The sequence below is a fragment of the Dipodomys ordii genome, unplaced genomic scaffold (genome assembly GCF_000151885.1).
Source record: "Dipodomys ordii isolate 6190 unplaced genomic scaffold, Dord_2.0 Scaffold37, whole genome shotgun sequence".
Taxonomy (NCBI): Eukaryota; Metazoa; Chordata; class Mammalia; order Rodentia; family Heteromyidae; genus Dipodomys; species Dipodomys ordii.
The window spans coordinates 8,948,853-8,967,928 of NW_012267253.1; positions in this window are offsets into that span (position 1 = coordinate 8,948,853).

The following is a 19,076-nucleotide window of genomic DNA, read 5'->3' on the forward strand; positions in this document are numbered from 1 at the left end:
GAACTATACTAATTTACAGTAAGGTGTGAAAAATGAATGTGAATGAGCTCAGAATCATTAAATATAGCATGTGGCTATGACAAAGGCATGATAGAATTGATTGGGGATGAAGGATGAGGAATTTTCAGGAATGAGAGGGTTTTTGTCCACGAACTCTGAATCATTCTACCGAGTCTGATGAGAGGATTTGAAAGCAGACTGGGAGATTCAAGTCCTTTGTACCTTTCTTGACTCCATAACTGGTCACTGACTCTGTGACCTTAGCTGTACAGGAAGCTGCTCTCAGCTGGTTTGTTTGTGGTCAGAGTTCGAAGAGAGAGTAAAGAACCCAGTAGACCCTTTTGCTCTTATTGTCCAGGAGGACTGATTGGGAAGTGTAGTTGCTTTGATTACAGCCAGCATGTGGAAGAGTTAGGGGCTTGTGAGGGGAAGAGGACAGCACCTTCTCTGGGAGTAAGTTCATTAGTAGGAAGATCTTTTTCTGCTCCTGGAACAAAATGTTGGTGGCCTCTATGACTTTTATGCTTACACACAGGAAATAATCTGATATGACCCCTTTCAGTAATACAAACTCAACCCAGGGATTAGAATAGCCAGAAAAATGTCTGAACTGGAAACAACCTGAAATACTCTTTTACCTCACACCCAGAATTGGATTTGCCTTACTCTGGTAATTTTCAGAGACCTTACTCTATGCTTCCCCTTCTACTTTTTTTTTAAATTGCTGTTTTGATTCTCCATGGATTGGTATGGGGAAAGAGATGATCAGAATGTTTTTATTGCCAAAGTGGCTGCATGCTTTCTGAGCCTGTAAAGTGAATCCTTTGAGGAAGCCTGCCTGTCCCTATGGTCTTGGAATTTTTCTTCCTTTTGGAATTTCTCTTCCACCCCATAATATCAAGATTTCTTCAGCTTCTTAGAGACAAAGTTCTCAGGGATCACAATAATATCACATCTGTTATCTGCCCTGGATAGCTCATGGGGAGAGCCCCTAGAACTATAGCCTCATCTTTGTCTACAAGCCTCTCTCAACTACTACTGAGAAGTGGCTCTTTTGTAAATATCTACATTTCCTGGACAAGTGTTAAACCTTTGTTGACAGGGCTTATGATTTTTCTCAGACATGGTACAAGCAGAAGTCCTCAGTCTCCCCCTGTTGTAGACGTCACATTGCAGAGTATCCTGAGGGTTGCTTTGGAGCCCTTCCCTGGAGGAGTTATAGAGTCAGCTTACCCTTATCCCAGAAAAACAAAACAAAACAACCAACCAAACAAAACAGTGGTAAGGGGAATCATAGCCTGCAGTTATTGTCTTCTAAGAAACTTTTTTTTTTACAGTTACTCTCTTCCCTGCAGCTACTGTCTTCTAAGGTAACTTCTTTTAAAAACCTTCTCTGATCTGGTCTTGTTTCTTAGTCTGGTTAAGGTGGGACACATATCATAGAAACATCCTTTCTTCTCTGTAGGCTTTGGATACCTCTGCCTGGGAGGTCTCCTTCCCATTCCCTTTGATGTTTCATTGCTCTGGTGCTTTCCCCAGAGCTGAAGCAGAAAGCACCCTGTTCTCACATCCTGACCTTGTGTCACCTGACTCTTTGGCTGTCATTCTCTGACTGGACACACATGAGACCTGGATAGCAATTGATGTGAAGAAGCTCCCCACACCGGTCACAAGGCAGTGGTGGGGTCAGGGTGGAGTGGGAAGGCAAGTGGACAAGGCTTTGACCCCATGTGCGCTGACTGTTGTCTTCTAGGGATACAACATAGTTCTTGAATGTACCTCAGTTCACATCCCCAACCCACAGGCCCTTGGCAGAGACAAACTGCTCATCAAGAACACGAGTAGCTTTGGGCAATGCTGACACTTGGGCTCACAGTGCAGATCTTCCAAGCTTATCCTCCTCCCTGGCCCTGAGTTGGCTTCTTGCTGAGCTTCTTGCTGAGTTCTAGCACTGTACTTGGTTGAAGTCAAATAGGAAGGCTGATTGAGCTGCTCAGGCTTATATAGCTCTCTGCACAGGGACCAGGGAAAAGAATTTGGACTGCTTGACTGCTGGAGCTAATGATCCCACGGGATGTTCCCCTGGACCAGTAACACCTTCTCCATTGCAGACGTTCTGCAGAGCCCAGAGCTCAGTTCTCCAGTTTGAGTAAGGAGAGCCTCTATTGGTAGAGGGCTTCAGAGAGGCTCATAACTGCTTCAGAACATCAGAGCTGTGGGCTGTTGGCTCCTTGCAGTAGGAAGCAAGGAGGATGGAAAGCAAGAGGGTTGGAAACTGTCCCTGGAGTAGAGAGGCCTAGATTTGAATTTCTATTGCAGCTGTTATTGCAAGTTTTATAACCTACAGCAGGTTTTCTGGGCCTTAGATTTTCCATCTGTAATATGTGAGCACAAACGACACGTTTAAAAGAGATCCTCCATGTAAGCCAGGAGACACATATTTATCTCATTAACTCTGGTTCTTATTAGATGACTATAGCAATGCACTGAAAGATAACACATACTTGATACTTAGAGAACACCCAACTCCTGCTTCTGAACTGACGTGCTACTGGCCTCCTGTCTCTCCTATGTGTCTTTTCCCTTTCCCATTGACATGAAAACATTAAATTATTTAGCTTTTTAAATGGTTCAAGGAAGTAACCTGCATTTATCCCCTAAAATGAATGAAAACACAAATGGTAACCCAGCGTGTGTGTGTGTGTGTGTGTATGTGTGTGTGTGTGTGCGTGTGTGTGCGTGTGTGTGCGTGTGTGTGCGTGTATGTGTGTGTATGTATGAATGTGTATACATAACCTTTGGCATAGGATCCAGGCAGTATGTAACAATCTGTTTTAGGGAAAAACCCTTAATTTGACAACCACAGAAAGAATAATATTAACCTACCTGTGGTTTTTGCACCATGAAATGAGGTTCCATTTCATCAGAGTAGGTTGTTCTGTTTTTCTTAGAATTGTGCTTCACTACACATAGCTTGGATTAACAAACAAAGGTTGGTCATAAAGAACCCCACTGAGCTGGGTTGTGCTATTTAGAAGTCAGAGACTCTTATCCTCATGTCTAATTTTCTTTTTCTCCACACCCCCAAACTCATTTTGTTAATATTTACAGTTGTCATTTGCTGTTCTAGTAAGAAAAAAATACCAGAAGTGCTCATGTATTGCCTCATAAAAGAAACTTAGAAAATCGTATTCACTAAGGATTTATTAGCTCTTCACACAATGGAAGCCTAGGGTTTTATGTTGACTCCATGTTAGTACTCAGCCAAATCAGTATTTCTACCCTGGAGAGAACAGGTCAGTTGAGGGCAAAGACCCTAGCTGCCAGCAACTTCTTTGACTTATGGTTTGTTCTATTTATTTCTGCTATAGCCTTTCTCCTCAGAGGATAACCACCCAAGTGTTCTCATCTATAAGGACCCAGCCAGAAAACCTTGTTTTAACTACTGGAGTTAGATGTTGGTAGTAGAGATGAGATAGATATTTCCTTGATTTACAGTAAGATGTAGAGAGAGTGTACATTCTCTGTGTGCTGAGAGGGAGGATGGAGTAATGAAATGTCACACTTGACTTAAATGCCAGCAAGAGGTGATCACAAAAGGTAGATGAGTGGCTGTGAGCTCAGTACAGAGAAGAACAGGTAAGAGTGAGCTGGGTTGGTCAGGGAAGGCTTCCTGAAGTGACAGGATTTTAACTTGGTCTGCAGACATGAGCTTTATTCAATCAGGCAAAGAGGAAGAGGAAACACTTCAAGTGAGGACTCTTACCATGAACTCCCTTTGCTTTGGATTTCAGCCAGGACTGGCCTCTCTTTCAGAGAACAGTTACAGAATTCAGCATTATGTTGGTGTTTGGCTGTCTGTGCCCACACCAAGCATTTTGGAATATTAGAAAAATAAATTGGACCAGATCTCTATGTATGTCTCCTACTTTTATCTCTCATTTAATGCTTAAGAACTGAGTAAGTAATATAGGCTCAAGGGAAAATAAAAATGAGAAGCTCTGTATCTATTCAATAACAACCATTTCAGATGCTCCCCTGAATATTTTTGGGGAATATAATAGTAGTCTGAAAGACATCCACCAATAGGGAAATCAGTTCCAATAACCTCTGAGAATGAAGGACAGCAGCCACCAACAAGACTGTGACATTCACTCTATGGGAGATCACAAGAGGAGCATCTCCTGGCCAGAGTCTATTTTGAGTAACAGTTTTGTGAAAATTGAGGTTGCAGAAGTGACAAAGCCTTGGGAGGGGGAGGGTGGGAATGGAGAGGAGAATGCTGCTGCAAAGAGGAAGACTGTAGGATCAACAACCTAGAGCCACAATGCATAAGCAGTCTGGCATCTCAATTATGACTTGGGAAACCAAAAAAAAGGCTAAAAGATGTACATTTTGTTCTGTTTAATAAGTGAAGGGAGAATGTTAGGAAGACTTCAGTGGAAGTTGGCCAACATCGTTGGACCTGAGTAGAGTTTAGATGTTCATGTGAGGGCCCACTCTGTCAGGTGCTCCTAGTCATCAAGATGATTACCTGATTTTATCCCATTTGTCATTTGGAGAAACTGAGGCTGAGAAAGATTTGTTCACTTATTTGCAGTCACAGAGTAGCTGGACAAGGATTTGAATCCATTTGTTGTAACATTATAAATGACATCACCATTTATATAGAAACCTTGTTTTTCAAGAATCTGCATGACAGATATTTTGTTATGCTACTCGGTGAGTCCTGTGCCAGGCTTCTTGAAATCATCTGAGGATGGTAATGGCTTGGTTTAATGTGAAGAAATAGCTACTATCCAATACATGTTTTCCAAGGCTAGAAGGGGGAGGAGGTGTGGGTCATTCATAAACAATGCTTTTGCATGTGATAAAAATTCAATAAATGTTATCTATCATGATGATAATGATGATGATAATAATGAAGATGATTAAACATTCTCTTCCCAAAAGGACTTTCTCTGACAGACTATTGGTTTCTGCAAAGGAATCTGCCTAACAGAATACAGATTGTCATCTCTGCATCATTAATTAAGAAGCACTTAGAAAATGAAGATAAGGACACAGGCTGTGAAGTTCAGAGCATCACTCCATGTTCAGTGCCTCCCAATGGTACTGCAGGGCTTGGCCTATGTAATAGAGGACAAGATGGGTTTAACGTTTTTTGTTTCAGTCCATGAGAAACTCTTGAATTTGCGTTCCTCCTCCTAGAGCTTAGATAACTGGATAAATGATCTAGAAGAACTTTTTTTTCCTTTTAAAGAAATATACCAGGCTTTTCTTGTGCTGAATTCTACTAGATGTCCTTATAGCCAGTTGATGTATTGTTTTCACATCTCAGACCATCTTTTCCTGATGCACCATTCCATTCCCTTTGTAAAGACAAGAAACTGCATGGGAAAGACCCCTTTGGGGCTGAGGAAAGATGAGAGGAAAGCATCTTTTGGCCTTGACTTCCTTACACCACCACTAAATGAGAAGTTGATTACCAACCAAGTTGTGCTGAAAATAAAATGCCAGAAGATTTCAGAAGTGGGTAAAAATTTGTACCTGGGCAGGGATGCTTGTATAGTTGGCTTCTTAGGGGATATGACCCAGACTGGTGAAGTCTGAATGTATCCTCAAGGTAGATAAGAAAGCCTGACTGGTTATCTGTGAATCTCAGCTCCATTACTCTTTAAATATATGAACTTCATAGAAGTCTTCATCTTTCTGTGCCTTAGTTTCTTCTTCATTTCTGAAACAGTACCTACTCCATAGAGTTGGGAAAAAATGGAATGACTTCTCAAGGGCTAAAAACAGTGTCTGCTAGCTAAATCTCAGATGCTAGAAGGAATCTGTGCTCTCTCCCAGCCAGGAGCTTGATTTCATCCCATTTTACTGGTGACACAGACAAGGGCAACACATTTCCCATTGACACCCCTGAAGTCATAGGTGAGTGGCTCCCTGGGTGCCTGTAATCTGGAAAGCAATTTTCTGCAGAGTTTAACTCACTCTTTAGGAATTTATTTGGGCCTGGGGAAATGCTAGTCCTGAGGGAGGCGGTTTTTGTTTCTTTTAGTAAATGTGGCCTGTTGGGAATTCAGAGACTTGCCTTCTTGGCTTTACTGGAAGCCCAATGAAGACTAGCTATTGTTTTATGCAAGAGACTCCCAGGTCTCACATGAGGTTATATCTGCTCTTTTCAACACCTGTTAGGCATTTACTGATCATCTTCAATGTGTCATGTTTCTGCCTTTTGCAAAATAATTTATTAGGTGATACAGATACATAATTGTAGTGTGACTAATGAGCTCAAGGGAGAAAAATAGGGCCTTATGGGAGCAAGTAGGAGGGGCAACTAATCATGGAAAGTAGACTATGCAAATTAAGTTCCAAAGGAGGGAGGGGGAATTAGCCTAGCACTGTGGGGTTAGAGGTAAGAATGGGAGTATGGGAAGTAGAGGAGACACCTTAGAGGTTAAATGACCTGACCTGCTACCATGGGTCAAGGATAATACAATATGTACTCTTGTGTGTATAATGCATCATGGATATGAGGGGGAGGAAAGATGGGATGGGGAAGTCAAGAAGGACTTGATCAGTCCGTGTAAATCCCACTTGCAGAACACTAATTCTTACGATTACGCTTCCATTTCTGGTTCATTTTGCTTATTTGGATGGACTAGACGTTGGTGGGTAGGATGGTGGGACAGAGCAGAGGGACTTCTCATGCCACAGAGAAGGGATGGGGGGAGAGAGAGCTTTAGTGACAGGTGAGAGACAGTGCTTCTCATGTGGCCAGAAAAGCCAAATAGGAGCTGGGGAAGTATTTCAGTGGTAGAAGGCCTGCCTAGCATGTGCAAGGTCCCAATTCCATTTCCAGCAACACACACACACACACGCACAAAATGAACAAACAAACAAACAAAATATCCTGTCTACCAAGCACTGTGACTTTCTGTCCGAAAGCTTCAGTTATTTATCTATGAAAGAGAGAAAATAATAGTATTAGCATTGTGTGAATTGTTAAAGGATACACCTAACAAATACATATATTAAAATAAAATGGTGACAGTCCAATATAAAATGAATGTGTAGTTCATTTATAAAGGAACCAGTGAGATGATGTAACTGGTTTGAAAGCAATTCCAAGGAACCATACATAATATAGGCAACAAGGCATGCCAAAATAAATTTAAAATAGGTGGATCTATTTAAAGGGCATGAATCAATTGCATTCCATTGTCCCCACTCATTTGCATTACAATGGAAGCTATTTGCATTTCTATGGATTTTCCACATTTTATGAAGAAGAATTTAATAAATTACAACCCAGATCATTTCTTGTTTTCCATTCCAGAGACCAATAATCTTATTGGTTTATTTCAGAGGTTTTTTTCTTCTATTTTCTCTGCTTTGGAAATAATGCACACAAAATACAAGGCAAAGAATAAGTGCTCGGTGAATAGTAACTATTGTAAAAGTCATTAAAATAATGATTAACAATAATAATAAATCTGCAAGCAATGCAGAAGACATTCATCTTCCCCAAATAAAACTCAGTGATTCATCATTGTCTCAGAAATAAATTCTCAGAAATAAATTCTGCTTCTTAGGTAGGCGTTTAAGGTTTATTTGATCATTCCCATCCAGACTTGGCTATTATTTCCTGTACATAGTTTCTCTCTGGTCTGTCATGATGCTTTGACTTTACCTTTGGACATCAGCCTGGCTTGGTCTAGATTAGATTTTTGTTCTTTAGATAATCTCTCTGAAAATTCAGATGCCACTAAGTGAGAAGTATGCCCAGAAATGATCTGTTAGGAGCATAGCCTTCTGGATTAGCAAGGCAGGTAGGCTAATGACACCATAACAAAGTAGCATAGTTTGGGTTGTTAACCCATATTTATTTCTCATAGCTTTAGAGTTGAAACCTTGGCAAAATGTCTCTCACATGTCAGGTGCTCACATGGTCTTCCCTTTCCTCTGGGTGGGAAAAAGGGACAAAACTCTGATACCTCTTCCTTTTCCTATAAAGACAATCATCCTATCTGATTTATGACCCCAGGTTTTATGACCTCATTTAGCTTTAATTGCCTTCCTGAAGTCTCTGTCTCCAAACAGAATTACATTGGGGGGGGGGTTAAAGGTTTCCGCATATAAATTTGAAGAGACACAAGTCTATATGTAAGACATAAGAGAAAGGGTGATAAAAATGGAGATTGAGAAGGTTAGCTTTACTATTATACGATAGACCAATTTTTCTTAGTTTTCTTTGTGGTGAGGACAGCATACATCACCTATACAACTCTGCACCTGACTCCTTCAACCCAGAACACAATCCCTAACTGTGGGGAAAATGGCCAGTGGGAATGGGTTCGTTCTTGTCATTCTGCCAGCTTCCAGTGGGTGTCTCACATAAACTAGAAACCCTGCAAGGACTGGCTGGGATTTTCATGAGAAGAGAACCTCCCAGAAATGCCACCAGCTCCTCTTAAAAAGATCCTTAAAATGATGTCTTTTGGCGTGACTTAAACATATGATTTTCTTTGATCATGTATTTGATTTCTGTCCAGCCATAATTATTTTTAAGATGCTTTCAATTTATACCATTTTAAAGGAACATTCTAGGCCATCTTTTCACTTGAGCATAAGAATTCTATCCATCTCAGTACTTGTAGATTTTTTTTTAAAGGTAAAATATACATATGATGTTTGGGGAGCTAAGCACCTGGAATTAGCTAATGAAGTTTTTATCTTGGGAAAAGTATTATTTCTTTTTGAAGTGTGTTATGTGCTGAACTCTATTACTGAGAAGGCTTACAGGAAGACATTTGGGTAATTTCAAGAGCAATTTCAAGGTAGGCACTATCACATGAAATTGCCGAGTGGGTGGATATCACTTCCTATTATTATGGTTTATTTATTTGGAACCAAGTGGGATGAGAGTGTTAAGTGGTGTGTAGATTAAGTTCAGACAGTGAAACATAGTAAAAAAGGAAAAAGAATTGACCTGATGGATTTGGAGTCTATATCAGAGCAGAACTTTTTACTTGCGTTTTACTTACTTGGGTAAGTCCCTTAATTTTCTAAACAACAGTTCTCTCACCTGTAAAAGGGACACCGATAACCCCTAATGTGTTCTACCCGTCAGTAAGCTTTAGCTGTTGTAATAAACTGTGATCCCACTGGCTTAATACAATAAAAAACTTAAGTTGCTTTTGTTGATGTTTTTCCTTCTAAACAAGCTGTGAAAATTAAAAAGAAATACTATCCATGCTGAAAAACATGCAAATTAAAAAAAAAAACCTTGTAGCTCAAGTTATAAGAAAGTTGAATACCCATATAACCCCCTTCCTCGAAACATCTGGTGTCTGAACTCCAACTGCTCAAAGCAATCACCGTTCTAACTTCTAATGCTATATTGTACTTTCATTTTCTTCCACAGTTTATGTAAATGAAATCATACAGTATCAATATTTTGTGTTTGCTCCTCCTGAGAGTGAGAAAATTGGGAGATTTGTACATGTTGTTCCTCCTAGCAGTCATAGTTGCTCTATGGTGTTCTATCATATGGATACATCAAAATGTGTCCAACTTGTGTTGATGAACATTTGGCTTAGTGTGTATAATGCTGCATTATTAATGAGCATTTTAATATTCTTCTTGGGATGTGTGTCTTATGTGTATCTCAATAGAAATGTATATATTCTACTTGTGAACTGCATTATTGAAAATGGCTATTCGGTTGTCAAAGTGGTTGTACAACTTTACACCTCCATCAAGATTCTTCCTTATTTTCACCAAACTTGGTATTATTAATCTTTTTAACTGTAGTTATTGTGGCAGGGAAAATATATCTCAGGTGGTTTAACTTGCATTTCCTGAAGAGCTCAGGGGATTAAACACTTTTGAGTGTTTCTTGGCCATTTTAGGTACCATTTTTTAAATGATTAGGTGCCTTGTTTTTATAATGGGATATCTATTATTGTTAACTTACAGAAATTCTTTTTTCTTGGCATAAACTCTTGATTAGCTGTTTATCACTATATTGACCTCTATTTTCCAATTCCTATTTTCTCTGCTTATCTGTCGGTAGTTAATTATCAAGTACTTCTCTAGTTTTCTTTGGATTAATTTTTTTTTTACTTGGGAGCATATTCAATTTAATTTTAAACTTTTTGCCTTTTAAACATATTTAAGGAATTTTTTTCTGAATAGTTTGTTTTTCAATATTCTTATCATTCTTTAGTTTCATTATTAATTGCTCATTTATATCCTTGGAAGATGGAGGTAATGTTTACAGTACCTCTACTACTGCCCCATTCCAGGTCACCTAATAATCATTTATTTACATATCAGCACATATCAAAAAAACAGGAAAAATAAACAGTCACACCTACCTTTATTTTCTTTATTCATCTATTGAGTATACTTCTTCAGGCATGGAACAGGGATAACAGTTACATCTATAGCCTGAGCATTTGTGTTCCCATAAAATTCCTGTGTTCAAACCTAATCCCTAATAGTATTAAGAAGGAGGGTCAGAGCTCTCTCCTGAATGGGATTAGTATGAGCATGCACAACCAAGGTATGAAGCAGAGACTGAGCCCTCATCAGACACTGAACCTGCTGGCAACTTGACCATGGGCTTCCCAACCTGCAGAACATGAAAAACATGTATCTGTTGTTTATTGTCTACTCTGTTTATGGCATTTTGTCACACATTTGTGAATGGACTTAGATAATGGTCTATTCACAAGTGGCATCTTCTGTGACTGATTTGGGAAGATATTTGCCCTTGTTGGTTTGTTCCTTGTTGGGAGCAGAGGCGAAATGACAGAGGCTGGCAGTTACTGATAAAGTCCTGGCTCTCTGGGGCTCATTCATTGCTACAGGGATTATTCTTGGATATCTGTACTAGTTGCTATAAAGTATGAGTTATAGCTGGTTTTTTTTAACTAAATGATTTGTATATTATCCATTTGTGTATTCAATCCCTCTACTTTTATTTTTCTCTCATTTAAGTTTTCTCCTTTGGGCACTTGAATTGTGTTTTCTTTTCCTAGTTATACTTCAACTGTTTTTTATATCAGTTTTTTTTTTTCTGAGTCATTTAGAACTTTATTTAAAAAGTTCTTCACCAGGTGCTGGTGGTTCATGCCTGTAATCCTAGCTACTCAGGAGGTTGAGATCTGAGGATTGAGGTTCAAAGCCAGCCTGAGCAGGAAAGTCCGTGAGACTCTGATCTCCAATGAATTACCAGGAAACTGGAAGTGGTGCTGTGGCTCAAGTGGTAGAGCACTTGCCTTGAGCTGAAGAACTCAGCAACAGCGCGCAGGCCCAGAGTGCAAGCCCCAAGACTGACAAAAAAAAAAAAAAAAACCCAAAACAAAAAAACATTCTTCATTTATCTTCTTCTGTGTTCCCTGGTGTTTATTATTTCATTTTATTCTTGGCTTTGGCACTGTCTTTATTTTTACTTTTTTACTTCCTTCTGTAATGCTCTCAACCCATATTCAATCTGCTCTTGCTTTTCTCTTTCTTCTTTGAGCTCTTGTATAGGTGGTTTGTGCTCATGCTTAAATGAAAGAGCTTGTTTTATTAAATGTTTTGAATTTCTACCACAATTTTTATTTTCTCCATTGCAATGCCGTTATGTTCTTCATTGCCATTTGCTTTTCTTCATTCTTTTCTAGTGTCTTTACTCTTACATTATCTTTGCGTAAATCTTAGGCTGTTTTATTTCTTGTATTGCTATAAATGAAGTAAATATTTCTTGACTCACTAAATGTGTAAGAAAGGAGCCAAAGTTATTCATGTTAGCTGATTTTCTTTTTTAATGAGGGTAGTCAGATCTATTACTTTTCATTTTTCATTTATTTACTATTATTTTAAAATGCATATCTCACGGATAGGAAATTAGTCATGTATTTCTTAGAGCTCCCACTAAAAAAATAAACATTCACATCTTAGTATAAACATTTATGTCTAAGTATGTATCTTTCACTTTTAAAGAACATGTATTTATTTCTTCACATATTTGGAAAATGTAGGTGAATCTTGTTCTTTAGAGCCTTCTTCCTGCTCCTTCCTGTTAAGGTTCTTTTTCAACGGTTTTTGGCAACTGTTGTGTTTTTTGGGTGGTGAGGAGTATGAGAGTCAATCTGCTATTACAAAATACTTGAGACTAGATCAGCATAATACTAGAAATTAAACTCTCACTGTTTCAGAAGCTAAGAAATCTGAGGTGGGAATTTTGGCATTTGATAGGCCTGGTCTTTATTTTCAAGATGGTGTTTTGATAGTAGGTCCGTATGAACAAGAGAACAAAAGCTTCATCTAGGTTTTGTATACTGTTGCTAATCTCATTCACAGCAGGAACCCACACGACCTACTCACCTTCTGAAGTTGCACCTGTTAATCCTATGGCATTGGGTACTGTTTCAGCTTGGATTTTGGAGAGTCAAAAACATTTAAACCCTAACTGGGGATTTGAAATTTGTTTTTCTTTGCTCTTGTTACTTTTGAATAATTTTCTAATTTTTTATTTTCCTCAAGAAGGAAAGAAAGAAATGTTGATTCTGTGCCATTGTCTTCATGGCTACCCCAAAATGTACAAGGGACAATGACTCTAAGCAGCGATTGAGACTGTCTCTCAACATGGCTGACTCAAGAGAAGGGAGCCCATACACCTGTGGACAGATCAACATATTTCTCACTCTTATCTGTTCATTTCAGCTAGCACTTAATTAACATCAGTAGTCTTTATTTAAAAAAAATCTCAGTTATTAGCTATAACAGTCAGAGCTCTTTTGTTTGCCCAGGGGAAAAAAAACCCCAAACACCTGCAATGCTTTATTGCCAAATAATATGAAACAGACCACAAATAAGTGTTTGAACTAAGAATTTTGGAGAGAAATTGGGACATAAAGTATAAACTTTGGTAAGACTACCAATTAAACATAAAATTTTTTCCCTCCTTAAATCAACTTTTCTTCTAAATCATTCTAGATCTTGCTTTGCAAGAAAGATGAAGAAAAAGATGAAAGTAATCTTTGTGGTCTGGGATTTGAGAGGATCTGCAAAGTCCCTCTGCTTGGGCTTTTCTTCTTACTTGACTGCAAAAGTTGCGATGAATATCATTGGAGTCTGGTTTTCCAACCTCTTCCAAAATGCAGATTTCCCCAGTTGAAGCAATGCATGGAAGAAAAATGTACACAGCACTGAGTCAACTTCTACTGATTTGCTCCTCACAGTAGTACTTGGGGAAAAGAACTCCTTGAGAGTTTTCTGGTTTTTCCTCTCCATGGGTAACACTACTTGATTTTAGGCTAGACCATCAATCCAGTGGATTAAACTACAGTCTGAAAGATGGCAATGATGATAGAGTTGAATACTGCAATCTCTCTCTCTCCTTGACAGGTGTGGAAATTCAAACATGACACCTTTCTGTGAAAGTGATCGGTCAGAGTTTGAGTCTTTAATTGGGTCTCCAAGGAAAGTGAGGCTAATTATGCCTAAGATGATCAGAACTCATACTACTTTTTTATGTGCTCAGCTATTTCTCTCATTCCCAGTTGGTAGTCATGAAAATCAACTTCATCATTTAGAATTGAGAGCGAGGAAGTAAATAGGAGACCCTAATCAGAGCTTGATCCCTTATTGAACCCAGTCTTTGAAGTGCACAGTATGTATGTAGCTTGTATAGCTGGAGGTAAACGGGGGCTCTGATTCCCATCCTGTGTTTGTTCTCTGTGAATTTCTCCATAGAACTTTGCTGGGAGGGCATAGGCATAGTTAATTGGATAAGATTTTGTTTTTCTTTGGCCCCTGAACAAATCATAAATAGCACCTGGTACTCTCATCTTAACTTTGAAAGTAACCTCATTGGAATGGGGAAAAATCACCAGGTGAATGGAAAGAACTTCTAAAACATACGACAGAGAACCTAGGAGAGCCCCTGGGGCAAATGGATGTGTATTAACAGCCGGGAAGGGAACTCTGGAAAATTAGTGAAGATAGTCCAATTGTCTATCACCTGTTAGTGCCTTCTGTTGCTTGTTCTGATGAGGAAATGAAAAGGTTTAGGCCAGAAACCTCTGCGTGATATGGAACTAGTGATATGTCATGTTACAGAACTAAACTATGTTAGTCAGCTTTCTGTCACTGTAACAAATAACTAAAGTAGTCAACTATAAAGAGAAAATGGTTGTTTTGCCTTGCAGCTTTTGAGGTTTCAGTACATGGTTGGGCAGAGGTATTTCACTTAGGCCTCTTGTTTATTGTGGGGAGGGGGAATACATTATGGCAGGAGTGCCTGGTGGACCAAAATGGTTGACTTCATAGAGAGGATGAACAGTAAAGAAAGAAGGGTCTGGGATGCTCTGAGATACTCTTTCAAGGACATACTCTCAGTGACTGAAAGAACGACCACTAGGCCCTGCCTCTTGAAGTTTCCATTAACTAACAATAGGACCAAGCGGAAGACTTGGTTTTTAATACATCGGCCTTTGGGGGAGATTTCAGATCCAAACTGTAGCATACAGTTCCCCTGTCCCTAGCAGGCCAACCCTTAATTCCTTAGGTGAAGCAAATCCTACACTGATTTAGGGCTGTAGCTACATCTGTGCTTGTTCCTCTTAGAATGTTTCCTTACCTGGCAGACCAATCCAATATATATCTCTACTTAGTCACTTCAGGGAGGTATAGCAAGTGTCTTGTATTTAACCCACAAAACTCAAGTGTGCAATGGATTATAGAATATAGAATGTGTGTGTGCGTGTGTGTTGTGCTAGACATGGGGCTTCAGCTCAGGGCCTGGATATTGTCCCTGGGATTATATTGCTCAAGGTTAATGCTCTACCAATTGGGTAATAAATCCACCCTGGCTTTTTGATGGTTAACTAGAGATAAAAATCTCAAACTTTTTTTTTTATTGTGAAAATACTGTGCATAGGGGTTACAATTACAGGGGCAAGGTAATGAGTACATTTCTTATCAAGCATTGTTGCCTCCTCCTTTGTTTCCCCTTCCCATCCCTTCCCATCTCCTACCCCCCATCCCTCCCCCTCCAGCCAAAGTTGTAAAATTCATTTTTCAACATAATGACTTGTATGTCTCATTGTTGCAATGGGTCCACCTGTATCCCTATTTAGATGATTTGTTTTTTCCCTTCCCCTCCACAAATTATACCAACATCAAATACAGTAAAAGCAGGGATTATACCATGGGGGAGGGACTTTTTGCCCAGCTGGCTTTGAACAGCAGTCTTCAGATCTCAGACTCCTGAGTAGCTAAGATTATAGGTGTGAACCCCTGGTACCTGGTTTATAGATTTTATAGCTCAACTGTCTTCCTCTTAAGCTCTGTTTTGTCTAATAACAAAAGTAAACTGCAGTCTTGTTAATCCATGAAATCCAATCACTTCCTGGATTTTCTCTGCCATTCCAGAGTTGTCAATTTGAAGATTTCACCCATCCCTGGATCTCTGTGGGGCTGTATCTAATTTGTGGGCTTGCTTTGTGAATTATCAAGGTGTTTGAGAAGATTTCAATCCTTGCTCTCTTTGTCAAACAGAATCTATTTCTGTGCCCACCCTTGGGTCATCTCTGGTTTAGGCCCTGTGTTGGCTTTAATTTCATCATGATGAAAATAAAGTGTATGCTCGTACCTCATAAGGCAGTGCACCACCCAACCTTTGCTAACTACCAACTACTCAGAGTGCTGGCATTCTTTTTTTGTGTGTGTTTGTGTGTGTCAGGCCTGGGGCTTGAAATCAGGGCCTGGGCACTGTCCCTGAGCTGCTTTTGCTCAAGGCTAGTACTCTACCATTTGAACCACAGCTCCACTTCCAGCTTTTTCTGTTTATGTGGTACTGAGTAATCCAACCCACGGCTTCATGCATGCCAGGCAAGCACTCTACCACTAAGCTATATACCCAGCCCTCTGCTGACATTTTTACAGCTAATTCTTGGGGACATGTATAGATGCAAATTGTCTCTTCAGTTATCTTTATTTTGATGAAGTTTTTGACTAATCAGATACACTGATTCCTTCAACATTTTGTGATCAATATGTCTCCTTTTTCAGAACTCAAAATAGCTCTTATTTCTCTGGACCAGGCCAGCCTTCTCCTTTAAAAGTTTTGGTTTTCCAGCCATTTTGTTCTGATTTCAAAAGAAAACAACCAAAACACAACAAGCCTCTATTTTGAAACTAAAAAACTTGAAATGGATAATTTTTTTTTTTTTTTGTCGGTCGTGGGGCTTGAACTCTGGGCTTGGGCACTGTCCCCCAGCTCTTCAGCTCAAGGCGAGAGCTCTACCACTTGAGCTACAGCGCCACTTCCAGTTTTCTGGTGGTTTATTGGAGATAGGAGTCTCACGGTCTTTCCTGCCCAGGCTGGCTTTGAACCGTGATCCTCAGATCTCAGCCTCCTCAGTAGCTAGGATGACAGGCGTGAGCCACCGGCGCCCGGCTTTGAAATGGATAATTTTTTACTCTTTATATTCAGTCCCTTTTTTTTTTCTTTTAGCACACCAACTGCCTTTAACTATATAGGGGAGAGTCATAACAAGAAGTTGGGGGATATCTGGAGGGAAGAACTTTCTGTCAAGACATTAACTTGCCATGGAAGCCTTCTTCAATGTCAGGAGCAGATCTAACACCCACTGTTGGAAATCATGCTGAGATGACTGTCTCACAGCATAAATCCATATGTCCCATAAACCCAGAGCTTCATTAGAAGTCTGGGACTGTGTTTGTTACTTACTATTGATGCCTGGGCTCTAAGAACAGGACTCAGCAGAGAGCAAGTGTTATATAAATGAATAATCTGAGGAGTCCCAGAGGCATCATGAGTATTCTGATATCCAGGATTGGGGGTGATGAAGGAACAAAGCGGACAAATGGCTGGGAGAAGCCAGCACTTGACTATTGCCACGGAATCCCTTGGTCCATTCTAGATGTACATGTAATTAAGAACAATAGGGAAAACATCTCATTGGAAGGTGGTAAATCTGTCTGTATGGAAATATGGGAGCATCTTAATATGAATCTCACCCTCCCCTCCCCATCCTCCCCTAGCCACGGACAGACCATAACTCTGGCTCACTACAGAAGGGGCTCTGGGTTGCCATGGTGAAAACTGGGCTCTGAAAAGTTCTGTCTTGGTATGTGCTGCCCTGAGGTCAGAGGTTTTCTGTAGAGCAAGTAGGCTTGCTAGGAGAAAAGAAATAAGTTAAAAATAACCAGCCGGTAATTTGCTTTCTCATCTCATCAGGTTGTCAAGAAATGTGTATGTATTGTGTGAGTTTTCATAATTTGAAAAGCGTATCTGAGTCTTCCTTGTCAGGATCGATTATTTTGGGACTTGAAAGGCACTGTACTCAATCAGGCAGCACACCTGTGGAAATTCCTGACTTGCAAGCAGATGGTGAGATTTCTTAGCCATTTGATTCTCAGGGAATCCTGGACAGTGCTGGTTGTTCCTGAGACAGAGTTAATGTCATGAGGGTCACTGTGTCAATTTGTTTTTATGCCTCCCCTTCTACCACAGAAAGATTCAAAAGGAAAATGTAAACAAGGCTTAGCTAAATCTCCACACGACCCAAGCCCAGAAGCTGATGGCCTGACAATGCAATGGAAGTTTGATGTCAGAGAGAAAACCTTTGCAGAGTGAATTAGAGAGCAGGAGAGGGCCTCTCAACTTATTTTACAGATAAGAAAACTGAGACCCTGAGATGGGACTTGCCTTTCTCAAGGTGACTCAGTCTCTTGGTCAATGGTAGAACTGACTTATGTTGACTTAAACAGCTGTTTTTCATCAAACCGCATGAGGATCAGATTCAGATTCAGGGAAGTAGAGACCTGGACTAGGAATTTGATTCTCCAATATACTCCAGGTGATGGTGATGTTTCTGTTCCCTGGACAGTACTGATCTTTAAAAAAAAAATTAAGTTTGGGGCTTGCATGCATGAGGCCCTGGGTTCAATTCCTCAGCACCACTTAAGTAGAAAAAGCCAGAAGTGGTGCTATGGCTCAAGTGGTAGAGTGCTAGCCTTGAGCTTGAAGAGCTGAGGGACAGAGCCCAAGCCCAGAGTTCAGGCACCACAACCAACAATAAATAAATAAATAAAGTGAATACTATACCACTTCTTAATGTCTCAACAGAGAAGATTCTGAGTTAAATTATGGGAGAGATGCTTAGAAATAGTGTCAATAATTTCTTGCTTTGACTTCATCTTTAGACCAATGTATTTATTACTACAAATAACTTTGCAGTGATCTCTTTTAAATGTTTCTGAGATTCTGTGGCATTCTGGGCATCCTCTAAGTTGTAGAACTCTAAGTGTAATTGAAAGGATTCTTGCATACAGAAATGCAAAAAGTTTGTTACACAAAATCTGAATTATTATTGCTCTGTGGATACTCCCACATCTGTTTATAAATTCATCTCGACATTCTTGGTATGTGTATATGTGGCTTTAATTTTTCTGGGAACTCATTGTAATATCTTACTGGTTCTCTTATCCATTTAACACATGTTCATGTCATATTTTATTTATGTAAGAGTTATACTTTTCTCTCTTAAAAATAGCTTTGATTAGCTGGACTCTGGTGGCTCATGCCTGTAATCCTAGCTACGCAGGAGGCTGAGTCTGAGTATTGTGGTTCAAAGCCAGACAAGGCAGGAAAGTTTGTGACATTCTCACCTCCAATTAATAACAGGAAAAGCTGGGAATGGAGCTGTGGCTCAAGTGGTAGTGTCAGCCTTGAGCAAAAGGAGCTCAAGGAGAGTGCCCAGGTCCATAGTTCAAGCCCCAGGACTGGCTCATGCACACACACTGACACCCACAAAGGCACAAACAAAGGCGCGCACGCACACACACACACAGACACACAGACACACAGAGCTTTGATTAGTTGGCTGGTTTTTCCAAAAGAGAGTAGACTGACTCTGCTATTTGGGATCTTGATGTTCTTTTTTTTTTAAATTTTATTGTGAAAATACTGTACAGAGGGGTTACAATTACATGGGCAAGATAATGAGTACATTTCTTATCAAGCATTGTAGCCTCCTCCTTTGTTT